The sequence below is a fragment of the Argiope bruennichi genome, chromosome 7, assembly GCF_947563725.1.
Source record: "Argiope bruennichi chromosome 7, qqArgBrue1.1, whole genome shotgun sequence".
Taxonomy (NCBI): Eukaryota; Metazoa; Arthropoda; class Arachnida; order Araneae; family Araneidae; genus Argiope; species Argiope bruennichi.
The window spans coordinates 135,632,425-135,648,930 of NC_079157.1; positions in this window are offsets into that span (position 1 = coordinate 135,632,425).

A 16,506-nucleotide genomic window follows, 5' to 3' on the forward strand; every position below is an offset into this window, starting at 1 on the left:
GACCAGCAAAACTAGGTGGCTCGTGCTGCCGATCTGGCACCGAAGCTTCGTACACGTATAGCGTCAGAATGGTCTAAGAATCTCATTATGATTATCCACTAAAAATATTTAACATGGTGTCATCCGTTTCTAAAAGCACAATGTTTAGAATAGGCGTGAAGTTGACACATAAAATTTCTCTTGAATATAGAAATATTTTGACAATAAATATTATTTTAGTAGTATAAGATTTGGAAAAGTTCGTAGTAAGTGTGGGAATGAAGGATAAAAATATCTAAAATAAATGTAAAAAAAAAGAAAAGAAAAATAAATTAAAAAAGTTCTCAGTTTCGAGACTCGAACTGAAGACCAGCAAAACTATGTGGCTCGTGCTTCCGATCTGGCCACGATGCTTCTTACACACAGAGCGTCTGAATGGTCTAAGACTTCCATTATGATTTTCCATAAAAAGTTTTAACATGTTGTCATTCTGGTCTAAAAGCACAATGTTTTGAATAGGAATGAATTCTGCGCATGTGCGTGAACTCGACTCCTAAAATTTCTCTTGAATATAGAAATATTTTGACATAAAATTTTATTTTAGTAATATAAGATTTGGAAAAGTTCGTAGTAAGTGTGGGAATAAAGGATAAAAATATCTAAAAAAAATGTAAAAAAAAGAAAAGAAAAATATATTTAAAAAGTTCTCAGTTTCGACACTCGAACTGAAGAACAGCAAAACTAGATGGCTCGTGCTACCGATCTGGCCACGAAGCATCGTACCCGCAGCGATTCTGAATGGTCTAAGACTCTCATTATGATTATCCACTAAAAGTTTTAACGTGGTGTCATTCTGGTCTAAAAGCACAATGTTTTGAATAGGAATGAATTCTGCGCATGTGCGTGAACTCGACTCCTAAAATTTCTCTTGATTATAGAAATATTTTGACATAAAATTTTATTTTAGTAGTATAAGATTTGGAAAAGTTCGTAGTAAGTGTGGGAATAAAGGATAAAAATATCTAAAATAAAACTTAAAAAAAAGAAAAGAAAAATATATTGAAAAAGTTCTCAGTTTCGAGACTCGAATTGAAGACCAGAAAAACTAGATGGCTCGTGCTGCCGATCTGGCCACGAAGCTTCGTACTCACATAGCGTCTGAATGGTCTAAGACTCTCATTATTATTATAAACTAAAAGTTTTAACATGGTGTCAATCTGGTCTAAATGCACAATGTTTTGAATAGGAATGAATTCTGCGCATGTGCGTGAACTCCACTCTTAAAATTGCTCTTGAATATAGAAATATTTTGACATAAAATTTTATTTTAGTAGTATAAGATTTGGAAAAGTTCGTAGTAAGTGTGGGAATAATGGATAAAAATATCTAAAATAAATATTAAAAAAAAGAAAAGAAAAATATATTGAAAAAGTTCTCAGTTTCGAGACTCGAACTGAAGATCAGCAAAACTGGATGGCTCGTGCTGCCGATCTAGCCACGAAGCTTCTTAAACGTACAGCGTCTGAATGGTCTAAAATTCCCATTGTGATTTTCCACTGAAAGACTTAACATTTTTTCAATCTCGTCTAAAACCACAATGTTTTGAATAGGAATGAATTCTGCGCATGTGCGTGAACTCGACTCCTAAAATTTCTCTTGAATATAGAAATATTTTGACATAAAATTTTGTTTTAGTAGTATAAGATTTGGAAAAGTTCGTAGTAAGTGTGGGAATAAAGGATAAAAATATCTAAAAAAATGTAAAAAAAAAGAAAAGAAAAATATATTTAAAAAGTTCTCAGTTTCGAGACTCGAACTGAAGACTAGCAAAACTAGATGTCTCGTGCTGCCGACATGGCCACGAAGCTTCGTACCCGCAGCGCGTCTGAATGGTCTAAGACTCTCATTATGATTATCCACTAACAGTTTTAACGTGGTGTCATTCTGGTCTAAAAGCACAATGTTTTGAATAGGAATGAATTCTGCGCATGTGCGTGAACTCGGCTCCTAAAATTTCTCTTGAATATAGAAATATTTTGACGTAAAATTTTATTTTAGTAGTATAAGATTTGGAAATGTTCGTTGTAAGTGGGGGGATAAAGGATAAAAATATCTAAAATAAAACTTAAAAAAAAGAAAAGAAAAATATATTGAAAAAGTTCTCAGTTTCGAGATTCGAACTGAAGACCAGAAAAACTAGATGGCTCGTGCTGCCGATCTGGCCACGAAGCTTCGTACCCGCAGTGCGTCTGAATGGTCTAAGACTCTCATTATGATTATCAACTAAAAGTTTTAACGTGGTGTCATTCTGGTCTAAAAGCACAATGTTTTGAATAGGAATGAATTCTGCTCATGTGCGTGAACTCGACTCCTAAAATTTCTCTTGAATATAGAAATATTTTGACAATACATTTTATTTTAGTAGTATAAGATTTGGAAAAGTTCGTAGTAAGTGTGGAAATAAAGGATAAAAATATTTAAAAAAAATGTAAAAAAAAAAAAGAAAAAGAAAAGAAAAATATATTTAGAAAGTTCTCAGTTTCGAGACTCGAACTGAAGACCAGCAAAACTAGATGGCTCGTGCTGCCGATCTGGCCACGAAGCTTCGTACTCGCAGCGCGTCTGAATGGTCTAAGACTCTCATTATGATTATCAACTAAAAGTTTAAGGTGGTGTCATTCTGGTCTAAACCACAATGTTTTGAATAGGAATGAATTCTGCGCATGTGTGCGAACTCTGGCTCCTAAAATTTCTCTTGAATATAGAAATATTTTGACATAAAATTTTATTTTAGTAGTATAAGATTTGGAAAAGTTCTTAGTAAGTGTGGGAATAAAGGATAAAAATATTTTTAAAAAATGTAAAAAAAAGAAAAGAAAAATATTTTTAAAAATTTCTCAGTTTCGAGACTCGTACTGAAGACTAGCAAAACTAGATGGCTCGTACTGTCGATCTGGCCACGAAGCTTCGAACCCGCAGCGCGTCTGAATGGTCTAAGACTCTCGTTATGATTATCCACTAAAAGTTTTAACGTGGTGTCAATCTGGTCTAAAAGCACAATGTTTTGAATAGGAATGAATTCTGCGCATGTGCGTGAACTCGACCCCTAAAATTTCTCTTGAATATAGAAATATTTTGACATAAAATTTTATTTTAGTAGTATAAGATTTGGAAAAGTTCGTAGTAAGTGTGGGAATAAAGGATAAAAATATTTTTAAAAAATGTAAAAAAAAGAAAAGAAAAATATATTTAAAAAGTTCTCAGTTTCGAGACTCGAACTGAAGACTAGCAAAACTAGATGTCTCGTGCTGCCGATATGGCCACGAAGCTTCGTACCCGCAGCGCGTCTGAATGGTCTAAGACTCTCATTATGATTATCCACTAAAAGTTTTAACGTGGTGTCATTCTGGTCTAAAAGCACAATGTTTTGAATAGGAATGAATTCTGCGCATGTGCGTGAACTCGGCTCCTAAAATTTCTCTTGAATATAGAAATATTTTGACATAAAATTTTATTTTAGTAGTATAAGATTTGGAAATGTTCGTTGTAAGTGGGGGGATAAAGGATAAAAATATCTAAAATAAAACTTAAAAAAAAGAAAAGAAAAATATATTGAAAAAGTTCTCAGTTTCGAGACTCGAACTGAAGACCAGAAAAACTAGATCGCTCGTGCTGCCGATCCGGCCACGAAGCTTCGTACCCGCAGTGCGTCTGAATGGTCTAAGACTCTCATTATGATTATCAACTAAAAGTTTTAACGTGGTGTCATTCTGGTCTAAAAGCACAATGTTTTGAATAGGAATGAATTCTGCTCATGTGCGTGAACTCGACTCCTAAAATTTCTCTTGAATATAGAAATATTTTTACATAAAATTTTATTTTAGTAGTATAAGATTTGGGAAAGTTCGTAGTAAGTGTGGGAATAAAGGATAAAAATATCTAAAATAAAACTTTAAAAAAAGAAAAGAAAAATATATTGAAAAAGTTCTCAGTTTCGAGACTCGAACTGAAGACCAGAAAAACTAGATGGCTCGTGCTGCCGATCTGGCCACGAAGCTTCGTACCTGCAGGGCGTCTGAATGGTCTAAGACTCTCTTTATTATTATCCACTAAAAGTGTTAACGTGGTGTCATTCTGGTCTAAAAGCACAATGTTTTGAATAGGAATGAATTCTGCGCATGTGTGCGAACTCTGGCTCCTAAAATTTCTCTTGAATATAGAAATATTTTGACATAAAATTTTATTTTAGTAGTATAAGATTTGGAAAAGTTCGTAGTAACTGTGGGAATAAAGGATAAAAATATTTTTAAAAAATGTAAAAAAAAGAAAAGAAAAATATATTTAAAAAGTTCTCAGGTTTGAGACTCGAACTGAAGACTAGCAAAACTAGATGTCTCGTGCTGCCGATATGGCCACGAAGCTTCGTACTCGCAGCGCGTCTGAATGGTCTAAGACTCTCATTATGATTATCAACTAAAAGTTTAAGGTGGTGTCATTCTGGTCTAAACCACAATGTTTTGAATAGGAATGAATTCTGCGCATGTGTGCGAACTCTGGCTCCTAAAATTTCTCTTGAATATAGAAATATTTTGACATAAAATTTTATTTTAGTAGTATAAGATTTGGAAAAGTTCGTAGTAAGTGTGGGAATAAAGGATAAAAATATTTTTAAAAAATGTAAAAAAAAGAAAAGAAAAATATATTTAAAAATTTCTCAGTTTCGAGACTCGTACTGAAGACTAGCAAAACTAGATGGCTCGTACTGTCGATCTGGCCACGAAGCTTCGTACCCGCAGCGCGTCTGAATGGTCTAAGACTCTCGTTATGATTATCCACTAAAAGTTTTAACGTGGTGTCAATCTGGTCTAAAAGCACAATGTTTTGAATAGGAATGAATTCTGCGCATGTGCGTGAACTCGGCTCCTAAAATTTCTCTTGAATATAGAAATATTTTGACGTAAAATTTTATTTTAGTAGTATAAGATTTGGAAATGTTCGTTGTAAGTGGGGGGATAAAGGATAAAAATATCTAAAATAAAACTTAAAAAAAAGAAAAGAAAAATATATTGAAAAAGTTCTCAGTTTCGAGATTCGAACTGAAGACCAGAAAAACTAGATGGCTCGTGCTGCCGATCTGGCCACGAAGCTTCGTACCCGCAGTGCGTCTGAATGGTCTAAGACTCTCATTATGATTATCAACTAAAAGTTTTAACGTGGTGTCATTCTGGTCTAAAAGCACAATGTTTTGAATAGGAATGAATTCTGCTCATGTGCGTGAACTCGACTCCTAAAATTTCTCTTGAATATAGAAATATTTTGACAATACATTTTATTTTAGTAGTATAAGATTTGGAAAAGTTCGTAGTAAGTGTGGAAATAAAGGATAAAAATATTTAAAAAAAATGTAAAAAAAAAAAAGAAAAAGAAAAGAAAAATATATTTAGAAAGTTCTCAGTTTCGAGACTCGAACTGAAGACCAGCAAAACTAGATGGCTCGTGCTGCCGATCTGGCCACGAAGCTTCGTACTCGCAGCGCGTCTGAATGGTCTAAGACTCTCATTATGATTATCAACTAAAAGTTTAAGGTGGTGTCATTCTGGTCTAAACCACAATGTTTTGAATAGGAATGAATTCTGCGCATGTGTGCGAACTCTGGCTCCTAAAATTTCTCTTGAATATAGAAATATTTTGACATAAAATTTTATTTTAGTAGTATAAGATTTGGAAAAGTTCTTAGTAAGTGTGGGAATAAAGGATAAAAATATTTTTAAAAAATGTAAAAAAAAGAAAAGAAAAATATTTTTAAAAATTTCTCAGTTTCGAGACTCGTACTGAAGACTAGCAAAACTAGATGGCTCGTACTGTCGATCTGGCCACGAAGCTTCGTACCCGCAGCGCGTCTGAATGGTCTAAGACTCTCGTTATGATTATCCACTAAAAGTTTTAACGTGGTGTCAATCTGGTCTAAAAGCACAATGTTTTGAATAGGAATGAATTCTGCGCATGTGCGCGAACTCGGCTCCTAAAATTTCTCTTGAATATAGAAATATTTTGACATAAAATTTTATTTTAGTAGTATAAGATTTGGAAAAGTTCGTAGTAAGTGTGGAAATAAAGGATAAAAATATTTAAAAAAAATGTTAAAAAAAAAAAGAAAAGAAAAATATATTTAAAAAGTTCTCAGTTTCGAGACTCGTACTGAAGACTAGCAAAACTAGATGGCTCGTACTGCCGATCTGGCCACGAAGCTTCGAACCCGCAGCGCGTCTGAATGGTCTAAGACTCTCGTTATGATTATCCACTAAAAGTTTTAACGTGGTGTCAATCTGGTCTAAAAGCACAATGTTTTGAATAGGAATGAATTCTGCGCATGTGCGTGAACTCGACCCCTAAAATTTCTCTTGAATATAGAAATATTTTGACATAAAATTTTATTTTAGTAGTATAAGATTTGGAAAAGTTCGTAGTAAGTGTGGGAATAAAGGATAAAAATATTTTTAAAAAATGTAAAAAAAAGAAAAGAAAAATATATTTAAAAAGTTCTCAGTTTCGAGACTCGAACTGAAGACTAGCAAAACTAGATGTCTCGTGCTGCCGATATGGCCACGAAGCTTCGTACCCGCAGCGCGTCTGAATGGTCTAAGACTCTCATTATGATTATCCACTAAAAGTTTTAACGTGGTGTCATTCTGGTCTAAAAGCACAATGTTTTGAATAGGAATGAATTCTGCGCATGTGCGTGAACTCGGCTCCTAAAATTTCTCTTGAATATAGAAATATTTTGACATAAAATTTTATTTTAGTAGTATAAGATTTGGAAATGTTCGTTGTAAGTGGGGGGATAAAGGATAAAAATATCTAAAATAAAACTTAAAAAAAAGAAAAGAAAAATATATTGAAAAAGTTCTCAGTTTCGAGACTCGAACTGAAGACCAGAAAAACTAGATCGCTCGTGCTGCCGATCCGGCCACGAAGCTTCGTACCCGCAGTGCGTCTGAATGGTCTAAGACTCTCATTATGATTATCAACTAAAAGTTTTAACGTGGTGTCATTCTGGTCTAAAAGCACAATGTTTTGAATAGGAATGAATTCTGCTCATGTGCGTGAACTCGACTCCTAAAATTTCTCTTGAATATAGAAATATTTTGACATAAAATTTTATTTTAGTAGTATAAGATTTAGAAAAGTTCGTAGTAAGTGTGGGAATAAAGGATAAAAATATCTAAAAAAAAATGTAAAAAAAAGAAAAGAAAAATATATTTAAAAAGTTCTCAGTTTCAAGACTCGAACTGAAGACCAGCAAAACTAAATGGCTCGTGCTTCCGATCTGCCCACGAAGCTTCGTACCCGCAGCGCGTCTGAATGGTCTAAGACTCTCATTATGATTATCAACTAAAAGTTTTAACGTGGTGTCATTCTGGTCTAAAAGCACAATGTTTTGAATAGGAATGAATTCTGCTCATGTGCGTGAACTCGACTCCTAAAATTTCTCTTGAATATAGAAATATTTTTACATAAAATTTTATTTTAGTAGTATAAGATTTGGGAAAGTTCGTAGTAAGTGTGGGAATAAAGGATAAAAATATCTAAAATAAAACTTTAAAAAAAGAAAAGAAAAATATATTGAAAAAGTTCTCAGTTTCGAGACTCGAACTGAAGACCAGAAAAACTAGATGGCTCGTGCTGCCGATCTGGCCACGAAGCTTCGTACCTGCAGGGCGTCTGAATGGTCTAAGACTCTCTTTATTATTATCCACTAAAAGTGTTAACGTGGTGTCATTCTGGTCTAAAAGCACAATGTTTTGAATAGGAATGAATTCTGCGCATGTGTGCGAACTCTGGCTCCTAAAATTTCTCTTGAATATAGAAATATTTTGACATAAAATTTTATTTTAGTAGTATAAGATTTGGAAAAGTTCGTAGTAACTGTGGGAATAAAGGATAAAAATATTTTTAAAAAATGTAAAAAAAAGAAAAGAAAAATATATTTAAAAAGTTCTCAGGTTTGAGACTCGAACTGAAGACTAGCAAAACTAGATGTCTCGTGCTGCCGATATGGCCACGAAGCTTCGTACTCGCAGCGCGTCTGAATGGTCTAAGACTCTCATTATGATTATCAACTAAAAGTTTAAGGTGGTGTCATTCTGGTCTAAACCACAATGTTTTGAATAGGAATGAATTCTGCGCATGTGTGCGAACTCTGGCTCCTAAAATTTCTCTTGAATATAGAAATATTTTGACATAAAATTTTATTTTAGTAGTATAAGATTTGGAAAAGTTCGTAGTAAGTGTGGGAATAAAGGATAAAAATATTTTTAAAAAATGTAAAAAAAAGAAAAGAAAAATATATTTAAAAATTTCTCAGTTTCGAGACTCGTACTGAAGACTAGCAAAACTAGATGGCTCGTACTGTCGATCTGGCCACGAAGCTTCGTACCCGCAGCGCGTCTGAATGGTCTAAGACTCTCGTTATGATTATCCACTAAAAGTTTTAACGTGGTGTCAATCTGGTCTAAAAGCACAATGTTTTGAATAGGAATGAATTCTGCGCATGTGCGTGAACTCTACTCCTAAAATTTCTCTTGAATATAGAAATATTTTGACATAAAATTTTATTTTAGTAGTATAAGATTTAGAAAAGTTCGTAGTAAGTGTGGGAATAAAGGATAAAAATATCTAAAAAAAATGTAAAAAAAAGAAAAGAAAAATATATTTAAAAAGTTCTCAGTTTCAAGACTCGAACTGAAGACCAGCAAAACTAAATGGCTCGTGCTGCCGATCTGCCCACGAAGCTTCGTACCCGCAGCGCGTCTGAATGGTCTAAGACTCTCATTATGATTATCAACTAAAAGTTTTAACGTGGTGTCATTCTGGTCTAAAAGCACAATGTTTTGAATAGGAATGAATTCTGCTCATGTGCGTGAACTCGACTCCTAAAATTTCTCTTGAATATAGAAATATTTTGACAATACATTTTATTTTAGTAGTTCAACATTTGGAAAAGTTCATAGTAAGTGTGCGAATAATGGATAAAAATATCTAAAATAAATATTAAAAAAAAGAAAAGAAAAATATATTGAAAAAGTTATCAGTTTCGAGACTCGAACTGAAGATCAGCAAAACTAGATGGCTCGTGCTGCCGATCTAGCCACGAAGCTTCTTAAACGCACAGCGTCTGAATGGTCTAAAATTCCCATTATGATTTTCCACTAAAAGACAACATTTTTTCAATCTGGTCTAAAACCACAATGTTTTGAATAGGAATGAATTCTGCGCATGTGCGCGAACTCGGCTCCTAAAATTTCTCTTGAATATAGAAATATTTTGACATAAAATTTTATTTTAGTAGTATAAGATTTGGAAAAGTTCGTAGTAAGTGTGGAAATAAAGGATAAAAATATTTAAAAAAAATGTTAAAAAAAAAAAAAAGAAAAGAAAAATATATTTAAAAAGTTCTCAGTTTCGAGACTCGTACTGAAGACTAGCAAAACTAGATGGCTCGTACTGCCGATCTGGCCACGAAGCTTCGAACCCGCAGCGCGTCTGAATGGTCTAAGACTCTCGTTATGATTATCCACTAAAAGTTTTAACGTGGTGTCAATCTGGTCTAAAAGCACAATGTTTTGAATAGGAATGAATTCTGCGCATGTGCGTGAACTCGACCCCTAAAATTTCTCTTGAATATAGAAATATTTTGACATAAAATTTTATTTTAGTAGTATAAGATTTGGAAAAGTTCGTAGTAAGTGTGGGAATAAAGGATAAAAATATTTTTTAAAAATGTAAAAAAAAGAAAAGAAAAATATATTTAAAAAGTTCTCAGTTTCGGGACTCGAACTGAAGACCAGAAAAACTAGATCGCTCGTGCTGCCGATCCGGCCACGAAGCTTCGTACCCGCAGTGCGTCTGAATGGTCTAAGACTCTCATTATGATTATCAACTAAAAGTTTTAACGTGGTGTCATTCTGGTCTAAAAGCAAAATGTTTTGAATAGGAATGAATTCTGCTCATGTGCGTGAACTCGACTCCTAAAATTTCTCTTGAATATAGAAATATTTTGACATAAAATTTTATTTTAGTAGTATAAGATTTGGAAAAGTTCGTAGTAAGTGTGGAAATAAAGGATAAAAATATTTAAAAAAAATGTTAAAAAAAAAAAAAAGAAAAGAAAAATATATTGAAAAAGTTATCAGTTTCGAGACTCGAACTGAAGATCAGCAAAACTAGATGGCTCGTGCTGCCGATCTAGCCACGAAGCTTCTTAAACGCACAGCGTCTGAATGGTCTAAAATTCCCATTATGATTTTCCACTAAAAGACAACATTTTTTCAATCTGGTCTAAAACCACAATGTTTTGAATAGGAATGAATTCTGCGCATGTGCGCGAACTCGGCTCCTAAAATTTCTCTTGAATATAGAAATATTTTGACATAAAATTTTATTTTAGTAGTATAAGATTTGGAAAAGTACTTAGTAAGTGTGGAAATAAAGGATAAAAATATTTAAAAAAAATGTTAAAAAAAAAAAAAGAAAAGAAAAATATATTTAAAAAGTTCTCAGTTTCGAGACTCGTACTGAAGACTAGCAAAACTAGATGGCTCGTACTGCCGATCTGGGTACGAAGCTTCGAACCAGCAGCGCGTCTGAATGGTCTAAGACTCTCGTTATGATTATCCACTAAAAGTTTTAACGTGGTGTCAATCTGGTCTAAAAGCACAATGTTTTGAATAGGAATGAATTCTGCGCATGTGCGTGAACTCGACCCCTAAAATTTCTCTTGAATATAGAAATATTTTGACATAAAATTTTATTTTAGTAGTATAAGATTTGGAAAAGTTCGTAGTAAGTGTGGGAATAAAGGATAAAAATATTTTTAAAAAATGTAAAAAAAAGAAAAGAAAAATATATTTAAAAAGTTCTCAGTTTCGAGACTCGAACTGAAGACTAGCAAAACTAGATGTCTCGTGCTGCCGATATGACCACGAAGCTTCGTACCCGCAGCGCGTCTGAATGGTCTAAGACTCTCATTATGATTATCCACTAAAAGTTTTAACGTGGTGTCATTCTGGTCTAAAAGCACAATGTTTTGAATAGGAATGAATTCTGCGCATGTGCGTGAACTCGGCTCCTAAAATTTCTCTTGAATATAGAAATATTTTGACATAAAATTTTATTTTAGTAGTATAAGATTTGGAAATGTTCGTTGTAAGTGGGGGGATAAAGGATAAAAATATCTAAAATAAAACTTAAAAAAAAGAAAAGAAAAATATATTGAAAAAGTTCTCAGTTTCGGGACTCGAACTGAAGACCAGAAAAACTAAATCGCTCGTGCTGCCGATCCGGCCACGAAGCTTCGTACCCGCAGTGCGTCTGAATGGTCTAAGACTCTCATTATGATTATCAACTAAAAGTTTTAACGTGGTGTCATTCTGGTCTAAAAGCACAATGTTTTGAATAGGAATGAATTCTGCTCATGTGCGTGAACTCGACTCCTAAAATTTCTCTTGAATATAGAAATATTTTGACATAAAATTTTATTTTAGTAGTATAAGATTTAGAAAAGTTCGTAGTAAGTGTGGGAATAAAGGATAAAAATATCTAAAAAAAAATGTAAAAAAAAGAAAAGAAAAATATATTTAAAAAGTTCTCAGTTTCAAGACTCGAACTGAAGACCAGCAAAACTAATTGGCTCGTGCTTCCGATCTGCCCACGAAACTTCGTACCCGCAGCGCGTCTGAATGGTCTAAGACTCTCATTATGATTATCAACTAAAAGTTTTAACGTGGTGTCATTCTGGTCTAAAAGCACAATGTTTTGAATAGGAATGAATTCTGCTCATGTGCGTGAACTCGACTCCTAAAATTTCTCTTGAATATAGAAATATTTTTACATAAAATTTTATTTTAGTAGTATAAGATTTGGGAAAGTTCGTAGTAAGTGTGGGAATAAAGGATAAAAATATCTAAAATAAAACTTTAAAAAAAGAAAAGAAAAATATATTGAAAAAGTTCTCAGGTTTGAGACTCGAACTGAAGACTAGCAAAACTAGATGTCTCGTGCTGCCGATATGGCCACGAAGCTTCGTACTCGCAGCGCGTCTGAATGGTCTAAGACTCTCATTATGATTATCAACTAAAAGTTTAAGGTGGTGTCATTCTGGTCTAAACCACAATGTTTTGAATAGGAATGAATTCTGCGCATGTGTGCGAACTCTGGCTCCTAAAATTTCTCTTGAATATAGAAATATTTTGACATAAAATTTTATTTTAGTAGTATAAGATTTGGAAAAGTTCGTAGTAAGTGTGGGAATAAAGGATAAAAATATTTTTAAAAAATGTAAAAAAAGAAAAGAAAAATATATTTAAAAATTTCTGTTTCGAGACTCGTACTGAAGACTAGCAAAACTAGATGGCTCGTACTGCCGATCTGGCCACGAAGCTTCGTACCCGCAGCGCGTCTGAATGGTCTAAGACTCTCGTTATGATTATCCACTAAAAGTTTTAACGTGGTGTCAATCTGGTCTAAAAGCACAATGTTTTGAATAGGAATGAATTCTGCGCATGTGCGTGAACTCGACTCCTAAAATTTCTCTTGAATATAGAAATATTTTGACATAAAATTTTATTTTAGTAGTATAAGATTTAGAAAAGTTCGTAGTAAGTGTGGGAATAAAGGATAAAAATATCTAAAAAAAATGTAAAAAAAAGAAAAGAAAAATATATTTAAAAAGTTCTCAGTTTCAAGACTCGAACTGAAGACCAGCAAAACTAAATGGCTCGTGCTGCCGATCTGCCCACGAAGCTTCGTACCCGCAGCGCGTCTGAATGGTCTAAGACTCTCATTATGATTATCAACTAAAAGTTTTAACGTGGTGTTATTCTGGTCTAAAAGCACAATGTTTTGAATAGGAATGAATTCTGCTCATGTGCGTGAACTCGACTCCTAAAATTTCTCTTGAATATAGAAATATTTTGACAATACATTTTATTTTAGTAGTTCAACATTTGGAAAAGTTCATAGTAAGTGTGCGAATAATGGATAAAAATATCTAAAATAAATATTAAAAAAAAGAAAAGAAAAATATATTGAAAAAGTTCTCAGTTTCGAGACTCGAACTGAAGATCAGCAAAACTGGATGGCTCGTGCTGCCGATCTAGCCACGAAGCTTCTTAAACGCACAGCGTCTGAATGGTCTAAAATTCCCATTATGATTTTCCACTAAAAGACAACATTTTTTCAATCTGGTCTAAAACCACAATGTTTTGAATAGGAATGAATTCTGCGCATGTGCGTGAACTCGACTCCTAAAATTTCTCTTGAATATAGAAATATTTTGACATAAAATTTTATTTTAGTAGTATAAGATTTAGAAAAGTTCGTAGTAAGTGTGGGAATAAAGGATAAAAATATCTAAAAAAAATGTAAAAAAAAGAAAAGAAAAATATATTTAAAAAGTTCTCAGTTTCAAGACTCGAACTGAAGACCAGCAAAACTAAATGGCTCGTGCTGCCGATCTGCCCACGAAGCTTCGTACCCGCAGCGCGTCTGAATGGTCTAAGACTCTCATTATGATTATCAACTAAAAGTTTTAACGTGGTGTTATTCTGGTCTAAAAGCACAATGTTTTGAATAGGAATGAATTCTGCTCATGTGCGTGAACTCGACTCCTAAAATTTCTCTTGAATATAGAAATATTTTGACAATACATTTTATTTTAGTAGTTCAACATTTGGAAAAGTTCATAGTAAGTGTGCGAATAATGGATAAAAATATCTAAAATAAATATTAAAAAAAAGAAAAGAAAAATATATTGAAAAAGTTCTCAGTTTCGAGACTCGAACTGAAGATCAGCAAAACTGGATGGCTCGTGCTGCCGATCTAGCCACGAAGCTTCTTAAACGCACAGCGTCTGAATGGTCTAAAATTCCCATTATGATTTTCCACTAAAAGACAACATTTTTTCAATCTGGTCTAAAACCACAATGTTTTGAATAGGAATGAATTCTGCGCATGTGCGCAAACTCGGCTCCTAAAATATCTCTTGAATATAGAAATATTTTGACATAAAATTTTATTTTAGTAGTATAAGATTTGGAAAAGTTCGTAGTAAGTGTGGAAATAAAGGATAAAAATATTTAAAAAAAATGTAAAAAAAAAAAAAGAAAAGAAAAATATATTTAAAAAGTTCTCAGTTTCGAGACTCGAACTGAAGACCAGCAAAACTAGATGGCTCGTGCTGCCGATCTGGCCACGAAGCTTCGTACTCGCAGCGCGTCTGAATGGTCTAAGACTCTCATTATGATTATCAACTAAAAGTTTAAGGTGGTGTCATTCTGGTCTAAAAGCACAATGTTTTTAATAGGAATGAATTCTGCGCATGTGTGCGAACTCTGGCTCCTAAAATTTCTCTTGAATATAGAAATATTTTGACATAAAAATTTATTTTAGTAGTATAAGATTTGGAAAAGTTCGTAGTAAGTGTGGGAATAAAGGATAAAAATATTTTTAAAAAATGTAAAAAAAAGAAAAGAAAAATATATTTAAAAAGTTCTCAGTTTCGAGACTCTAACTGAAGACTAGCAAAACTAGATGTCTCGTGCTGCCGATATGGCCACGAAGCTTCGTACCCGCAGCGCGTCTGAATGGTCTAAGACTTTCATTATGATTATCCACTAAAAGTTTTAACGTGGTGTCATTCTGGTCTAAAAGCACAATGTTTTGAATAGGAATGAATTCTGCTCATGTGCGTGAACTCGACTCCTAAAATTTCTCTTGAATATAGAAATATTTTGACATAAAATTTTATTTTAGTAGTATAAGATTTAGAAAAGTTCGTAGTAAGTGTGGGAATAAAGGATAAAAATATCTAAAAAAAAATGTAAAAAAAAGAAAAGAAAAATATATTTAAAAAGTTCTCAGTTTCAAGACTCGAACTGAAGACCAGCAAAACTAAATGGTTCGTGCTTCCGATCTGCCCACGAAGCTTCGTACCCGCAGCGCGTCTGAATGGTCTAAGACTCTCATTATGATTATCAACTAAAAGTTTTAACGTGGTGTTATTCTGGTCTAAAAGCACAATGTTTTGAATAGGAATGAATTCTGCTCATGTGCGTGAACTCGACTCCTAAAATTTCTCTTGAATATAGAAATATTTTGACAATACATTTTATTTTAGTAGTTCAACATTTGGAAAAGTTCATAGTAAGTGTGCGAATAATGGATAAAAATATCTAAAATAAATATTAAAAAAAAGAAAAGAAAAATATATTGAAAAAGTTCTCAGTTTCGAGACTCGAACTGAAGATCAGCAAAACTGGATGGCTCGTGCTGCCGATCTAGCCACGTAGCTTCTTAAACGCACAGCGTCTGAATGGTCTAAAATTCCCATTATGATTTTCCACTAAAAGACAACATTTTTTCAATCTGGTCTAAAACCACAATGTTTTGAATAGGAATGAATTCTGCGCATGTGCGCGAACTCGGCTCCTATAATTTCTCTTGAATATAGAAATATTTTGACATAAAAATTTATTTTAGTAGTATAAGATTTGGAAAAGTTCGTAGTAAGTGTGGGAATAAAGGATAAAAATATTTTTAAAAAATGTAAAAAAAAGAAAAGAAAAATATATTTAAAAATTTCTCAGTTTCGAGACTCGAACTGAAGACCAGCAAAACTAGATGACTCGTGCTGCCGATCTGGCCACGAAGCTTCGTACTCGCAGCGCGTCTGAATGGTCTAAGACTCTCATTATGATTATCAACTAAAAGTTTAAGGTGGTGTCATTCTGGTCTAAAAGCACAATGTTTTGAATAGGAATGAATTCTGCGCATGTGTGCGAACTCTGGCTCCTAAAATTTCTCTTGAATATAGAAATATTTTGACATAAAAATTTATTTTAGTAGTATAAGATTTGGAAAAGTTCGTAGTAAGTGTGGGAATAAAGGATAAAAATATTTTTAAAAAATGTAAAAAAAAGAAAAGAAAAATATATTTAAAAATTTCTCAGTTTCGAGACTCTAACTGAAGACTAGCAAAACTAGATGGCTCGCACTGCCGATCTGGCCACGAAGCTTCGAACCCGCAGCGCGTCTGAATGGTCTAAGACTCTCATTATGATTATCCACTAAAAGTTTTAACGTGGTGTCATTCTGGTCTAAAAGCACAATGTTTTGAATAGGAATGAATTCTGCGCATGTGCGTGAACTCGACCCCTAAAATTTCTCTTGAATATAGAAATATTTTGACATAAAATTTTATTTTAGTAGTATAAGATTTGGAAAAGTTCGTAGTAACTGTGGGAATAAAGGATAAAAATATTTTTAAAAAATGTAAAAAAAAGAAAAGAAAAATATATTTAAAAAGTTCTCAGTTTCGAGACTCGAACTGAAGACTAGCAAAACTAGATGTCTCGTGCTGCCGATATGGCCACGAAGCTTCGTACCCGCAGCGCGTCTGAATGGTCTAAGACTCTCATTATGATTATCCACTAAAAGTTTTAACGTGGTGTCATTCTGGTCTAAAAGCAC